Source organism: Rhincodon typus, chromosome 8 (assembly GCF_021869965.1).
Source record: "Rhincodon typus isolate 14 chromosome 8, sRhiTyp1.1, whole genome shotgun sequence".
Taxonomy (NCBI): Eukaryota; Metazoa; Chordata; class Chondrichthyes; order Orectolobiformes; family Rhincodontidae; genus Rhincodon; species Rhincodon typus.
In genome coordinates, this window is record NC_063339.1 from 75,946,222 (window position 1) to 75,953,556 (window position 7,335).

At 42.6% G+C, this 7,335-nt stretch overlaps 1 protein-coding gene across 3 annotated transcripts in view; it reads left to right on the forward strand.

The window, feature by feature from the left end:
* The first annotated feature begins 786 nt into the window (after nt 1-786).
* Nucleotides 787-7,335, forward strand: part of ccdc135 (coiled-coil domain containing 135) — a 63,348-nt gene continuing 56,799 nt past the window's right edge. For all 3 annotated transcript variants that reach the window (XM_048599590.1, XM_048599591.1, XM_048599592.1), the window contains exon 1: nt 787-892. The gene's annotated coding sequence lies outside the window, so the exon portion shown is untranslated. The remainder of the gene's footprint in view (nt 893-7,335) is intronic.

Genomic DNA, 7,335 nt, shown 5'->3' on the forward strand with positions numbered 1-7,335 from the left:
TGGTCATGAGCATCTCTTAAAGTGAACAATCTGTAAGGCCTGATTGGCCTGAGCAGGAAGCCACCAAACATGCACTGTCTGTCACCTAAAAGCTACCACCAACAAATTATGAGAACAATTTTTAAAACTGTTACCACGTGTCCTTTTTCCTGGCTAGTCTCGACCATATGTAAACTTGAGCTCATCCAAATTCTATTCCCCCTATTCCCATATCAAAACCCCTTCCCCCTCATTTCTTGCATTTAGTGACCTACAGTAGCACCCGCTCAAGTCACATCTTGACTTTAAATATCTCTTCCATGTTTTCAAATTTATCATACCCTTGCTGTTCCTTCTGGCCATAATCTCGTCTGTCCACACAACCCTCAGCGAGATATCCGCAACTCTTTATTTCTGACCTCTTGTGAAGCCACAATTTTAATCAATTATTCCTGCAGTTAACTTGGCTCCAAGCTCTGGAATATCCATCCTAAATCCATCCACCCATCTACCTCGATTTCCTCGATTCATTAAAACCTACCTTGTTGACAAAGCCTTTGGTCTCCTAACTTGATATATTATATGTGGCTTGTTGTCATGTTTTATCTCACAGTCCCCCTACCCTGAAGTGTTTTGGGATGTTTCATTTTAAAGGTGCTATATAAATCTATGTGGTTGTTATTGTTGTAACCTCTGGCCTGCTGTCTTGAGAGCAGTCTCAGTTTTGACAGGAAAAGACTACAATGCCCAGAGTGCCCTGCTTGTTACCATGGTTGTTGCTAGGGACTGGTTGCTAAGCACTGGTTGCTAATTAAACAGGTTTCCAATCAACATCACAGGCCTGAGGCACTTGCACCTTCAAGGAAAAGTCTCAGAAAAAGCAACGGTTTAGACTGTTTGAGGAAGCACAAAGGTAAAGGATCATTGTTAACATTATTTTAATTTATTATGTATTTACTTTATGTACTTCACACAATTTTTAATTTGGTGCATGAACAAACTAGTTGTTCTTTTTACGTGTAACCTAGGAAGGTAGCTGAGTCTAAAAGTGCTGAGAGTGTGTAGCTGCACAGAGTTTGATCTTGACAAATAAAGAACAAGTTTCTACAAATAGGGAGGAAGTGGTTCATTTTTGCTGCTGTTTAAGGAATAAATGAGAGAGATAAGGGAAGCTACGTGCACATACATTTTTGAAAAGGATTATTTTTGAATTGATAATTACTCACCTTAATTTATGGGGTTTGAGGGTGGCACCAACTCCCAGCAGGACCCCTGGAAAACAATCTGGTCTTCTTCCAGGGGAAGAATGATGCCAGGGGGGCTTTCGCACCCACCGGAGAAGGCTTTGGTTTAGCATCTCATCCAGAGAACAGCACCTCTTGCTCTCGACTGAACCTGGAGAGTCAAATTAGCTTATCTGCTCAAATCTCTGAAATACCCTGCACCTAGAGGAAGCTGCTGATATTGCCAAAGCTTAGTGCCTGGGCCACTGACCTCGTCACGGGGAAACGAGAGGAATCTGACAGAAATTGCATGGGTGACAGCCTTAATACATTTGTGGGTCAAGGATTGAGAGATTTCTGACAGGTCCTCAGTGGTTCCTTGAAAGGAGTCATTCGCATAAAAGTTCAATGCAGCTGTCACCTTGAAAGCCATCAGGACAGGATGCCATGCACTCCTTCAGGTCTCACACTGGATGAAATTACCATGAAAATCCCACCTTCTCAACCTTACTCCTCACCTGAGGTGTGCTGAACATCACGTTAAACAATCACCAGTTGCCTGTCTCTTTAATGAGAGGGCGGCCTTGTGGTCTCCTGTGACTTTGATGATTTTACCTTTAGGTCCTGCTGCAGCAGTTGGCATAGTTCTGTGACACTGTCCTGGGTACAAGGGTCCTCAATTTAAGTTGGGGTTATGCACCAGAGAAGTGCAGCCCATACTGAAAAAGCTTTTGTAGAGGAATTTTTCCACATCAGAACATTATAAATATGGGCTAATAGAGACTGTAAAAACATTAAAGTTGCCTAATTGATTTAAACTGGGGTGAATTACCTAATGAGAAGCAATAGAGTAAATTATTAATAGAAACTTTTACTTATTCAAATGTGTTGTTTCATACCTACCGACCAAAGTACATACTACAAGGATATTTCCCTTCAATATTCACATGTGCAATTGTTGCTGGCCACCAGTTCAATGACAAAGTTCATTGTCAATGAAGTGCTAAGCCTGGTTAGCCAACAAGGACCTAACCATGCTTTGATCCCCTTCAATCCAAATGATAAAGTCACAAATTCAAACACATAAACATCATCCACACAAAAATAAGTTCATGATGGATTTCTCTCTCCTCAAACTCCAGAACAGAAGAAAGGAATTCTTTCAACTCGATGTTTCAGATTCAACAGCAGCTTTCACAAGTCTCTATGAATCCCACTCATCACTACGTTAAGTTTCTTACTCCTAGTTTTATCACCATACTTCAATCCAGCCCCTGCCTTATGGTGATTTTGACCTCTGTTGCACAACCGCTCAGATCCACCCCCAGTGATTCTGGCCTACTTGTCTTACAACGATCTACCCCGGCAGCTGTTGTCTCTCTACAGTCCCCTGATTCTGACCAGCCTGTCGTGCCACAGTTCTGAGTATTTTTGTCACTTTGCATTCCAACATGCTTTGATTGCTCAGACTAACTCTACAGACATTGATTCTTTGATATGGGAATTACAAGTTGTACATCATGACACAATGATGTGGGTATAAGGGAAATTTTATATTTAGTTCCTTAAAAAGTCAGTGGCATTAATGTGAAGCAACATATATCATGATAATTGCGGACCCACTCTAAACAGAGCCTCCAACGACCTCACTTATCTGGAGAGGATGGCATTAAGGACAAAAGACTCTGGCCCTTCTGCACATCCCGAGGGAACCTTAAGCAGCAACTCCCTCGTTGAGGCTGTTCAGCATCTTTTGGAGCATCTGTTCCTTCTTCATTTCTCTACACCTTTGTTATAGTGCAACAGTAGTGGCAATAATCCTGGTGTGACTGGATCCATCAATCACATTTCAATGCATCTATGTCAGGAACATAAGAAACAGAATAGGCTTTTCGTGATGAGAGCAATCAGTCTTCACATCTGTCACAAATGACCATTTGGCACACTCCTCCATATGGTGGGTCATGGAACACTCCAACAAAGAAGGCCAAGGAATGCCTCTCCATGAACCTTTGACTTATTTCAGTAATGCAGCACCAGTAATGACATAAGCAGATTACAGGAGATTGTAAGTGCTGCATGACTATTGAGACGTTGTCCTCCCAGCCCCACTTCTCCTAAAAAAGGCGTCATCGCATATAAGATCATATCAACGAATACTTACAGGTCAAGGTCAGAGAGAATCAGTTTCATGCCCTTGTGCAGCCTTTGCCATTTTGCAGTATTTTGTGCTGAAGGTCACCTGTGAGTACTTCTGCTTCACAAAGATGACTATCTTCAATCTACAATGACAAATGACATGGTCAAGATTGCTTGTGACCAGCACTTGCACCCCATACTGTTGCACAGGATGCATTTCACATGCATGATGTTATGATTATAGATAACTTGAACCTGCACTAATTGCCATATCAGTGCAGTTACACCTTGAAAGGCCTCAGGTCATTCACAAATGGAACCCATGTGTGGAGACAGAGTAAAACCTCTGACTCTACTCTGGGTGTGGTTGCAACCGTTTTCTGTTTGCACTTCGCATCGAGGGGTCAATTGAATATGGGACTCAATACAGGCCATACTTGGCACAGTGAGTCTTAGGCTCAGCCTGGTAATCAAAGGGTACACCCGAACCTCCATGTCGCTTTCCTTCTATAATCCCTGGCACTGAGTTCCTCAACTTCCCTAACACAGTCTTCCCTGATAAAACCACACTGCTCTGTCGACTTTCATTCTGTTAACCCTCAGTACTGATCATGGTCTACCAGCTGATTGACTTTAAAGGGCAGCCCAACTGATGACTGACCGGACCCTTTAATGATCTGTGTGCAGCACCCCAATTAACCAATTGTGAAACTCCTTACTATGTCTATGGGATCTGCAGTACTGAATGTGGCTTAGTCTCCAGACTTCAGTGAAATGGACCCCTGACCATGTCTGCCCCAAGCAGACAGCTGACTGTGATCAAGCCCCTGGACTGAGATCAGGTGATGTCCTTGTCTTACTGTACTGGGACCCCCTGGCTGACTTGACTCAGAACCACTCTTTGAGAGGTCATTAACTTCTGCTGGGTGTTTCTCCTGACCTGGGAGACCGCACTGACCTAGGTGGCAATCTTTAACCATTCAATATCTACCATCTGCTGGAGTGTAAGGATTCTCCCAGACTTGCTGGAATCAATTCCCAGGTACTGACCTCATTAATGGCCAACATCTACCAAACTGGTGTCGTGGCCTCCTCTGGTCCTTGGGGGAAGAGGACAGTCTTCTTCTGTACACCCAGTCAACCAGGCCCTTCAAGTCCCTGTCTGCAAACAGTGGTCTCATTTTTCCCTTGGGCCATCATTTTTCCCTTACCTGCCATGTCTGGAGCAAATAATCGTGCAGGAAATCTCCAGACTGACCATGTGCACAATGGCTTTGAAGACATAAGTCGCATCCTGAGACAAACAGACAGGCAGGAGACCCATGGAGGGAGAAATTTTAAAAAATCACAGTCAATAGAGAAAAATTACGAGGAAATCAGATGGGACTGAAGTCTTATAGGTTCACTGGATTTGATGGCCTGTGTCTGAGGGTCTAAAAAGAAGCAGCATCAGAGATAATGGATGCATTAGTTGAAAGTTTCCTAAAAATTCCTAAATTCTTGAAGGCGTCCTAGCTGATTGTAAAACCCAAGTGTAAAATCTCTAGTCAAGAGACCAGTGAGATAGAAAGTAGGAAATTAAAGATCTCATAGAATCTCATAAAAACCTATAAAATACTAACAGGACTAGGCAGGATGAATGCAGGAGGGATGTTCCTGATGACCAGGTAGTCCAAAACTAGGGTCACAGTCTAAGGATATGGGATTGGCCATTTAGGAATGAGATTAGGAGAAATTCCTTCACCCAGAGAGTAGTGAGCCTGTGGAACTCTTTACAACAGAAAGACGTTGAAGCCAAAACGCTGAATGATTTCAAATAGGAGTTAGACAATTTTTCAAGCTGAAGGGTTCAAATGGTATGGGGGGAAAGCGGGGACTGAGTACGGAGTTGGATAAACAACATGATCATATTGAATGGTGGAGCAGGCTCAAAGGGCCGAATGGCTTAGTCCTGCTCTTGTTTTTTATGTCTCAAGTAGTTAGCCTAATATCCCTCATTGGGGAAATTCTGGAATCCACTATTAAGAATGTAATGGCAGTGTTAGAATACTTGCTGATTTTTCATTATTTTTATTTTATTCTTTTATCAATTTTGGTTTGGAGCTATGAACTGAGAACTGTGAGCTGAAAATGACCTGTGGGCTGAGCAACTGCAAGTGTTTAAAAAAAAATCAGAAGAAACAAACTGTGGTTTCTTTGCAAGGCCAGACCTGAAAGTGAATTGATCAACAGGTTCTACTGATGCTTCATACCAGGGCAAAGTAGTACTTTTAAAAAGGTAGATGTTGGCCATTAATGAGGTCAGTATCTGGGAATTGATTCCAGCACATCTGGGAGAAGTCTTATACTCCTGCAGATGTCAGATATTGAATGGTAACTATGGGGAGACAGGATTTCTGACAGGGAGAAGCCATAGTTTTGGATTGTGTTTTCTGTGAGAAGGAGTTTGGCTGTTGATGCCACAGTGTGAACATTCGAAAGCTCTCTACATAACCCTCCCATTATCAGCTATTGGAAGTTAAGAGAATAGAAACTGAGTTGTAAGTAATACTGACTTCCTGCAGAGGGGTGGTGGAGAGAGATGAGGTAGGGGAATTGAGTTTGGGTGAAGGCTAGGGTGTGTTGGAGGGTGGGTGGGGTAAGGTATTCTATAATTGACAGTGTGGGGAAAATACATTTGCATTTTAAAATACTTTAAAATACATTTTGAGCCTTGTTGAGGCTCAATATTCATTGATAATTTTATCAGAAAGTCCAGGGTGATGCATTTGGGAAGGGTAGCAGCTTGGGAATCCACCCACCTTCATTCCCTACTCATATACATCTTAATAGTCCATAGACCCATGTTTTCCAACGTGTTGGCAAAGGCTGGGTTTCCTTCTCGAAACTGAACTTGCCTCATGCTTCTTGTCTCTGAGGACAAAAGCAGACCATGTAGTTTGTAAAATGATTTTGGGCAAAAGAATGGCAGATGGAGCATAACACAGGAAAATGTGAGGTTATACGCTTTGGTAGGAAGATTTGGAAAGTGGAGTATTATTTAAGTAGTGACAGAATTGCAGAATGCTGTAGTACAGGGGGATCTGTGTGGCCCTATATATGAATCACACAACATCAGGTTATAGACCAACAGGTTTATTTGAAAACACGAGTTTTTGGAGTCTTTCTCCTTCTTCAGGTGTCAATGAGAGAGGTAACATCAGACACAGAATTTATAAGCAAAAGATCAAACGGTCATATAACTGATGCCGTGTTAAACAAACTTAAGATGGTTGTTAAATCTTTAATCAGTTACAAAGGATTAATATGCAAATTCCTGAATTTCTTTCAAGTCACTGCTCCGAGATAACTAAAGGTTTTATGAGTTCCCTCAGTATACCAGAAGTGACAATCCAGGTCAGACAAGGCATTTTCGGTGTCAGGCCTTGTTTAGAATCTGGCTGCGTATCAACTTGGAGTCTGACAGTCTACAAATTAAGCGCTTTTTGAACAAAATAGAGTGTGTCTACAACTACCAATCTGCAAATGCAAATTCATCCCATAGATTTATATGTGTTTGTGTGTGCGTGCATGCTTGAGAGAGAGAGAAAGTGTGTGTGTGTGTGTGCATGCTTGAGAGAGTGTGTGAGTGTGCGTGCATGCTTGAGAGAGAGAGAGAGTGTGTGTGTGTGTGTGTGTGCATGCTTGAGAGAGTGTGTGTGTATGCTTGAGAGAGTGTGTGTGTGTGTTTACATGATGCATGCTTAAGAGAGTGAGTGTGTGTGTGCGCGCGCATGCTTGAATGTGTGTGTGTGTATGTGTGCGTGTGCATGCATGTTTGAGAGTGTGAGTGAGTGTGTGTGTGCATGTTTGAGAGAGTGTGTGTATGTGCGTGCATGCTTGAGAGAGTGTGTGAGCTTGTGTGTGCGTGCTCGAGAGAGTGTGAGCATGTGTGTGCATGCTTGAAAGTGTGTGTGTGCATGCTTGAGAGAGTATGTAAGTGTGTGTGTGTGTG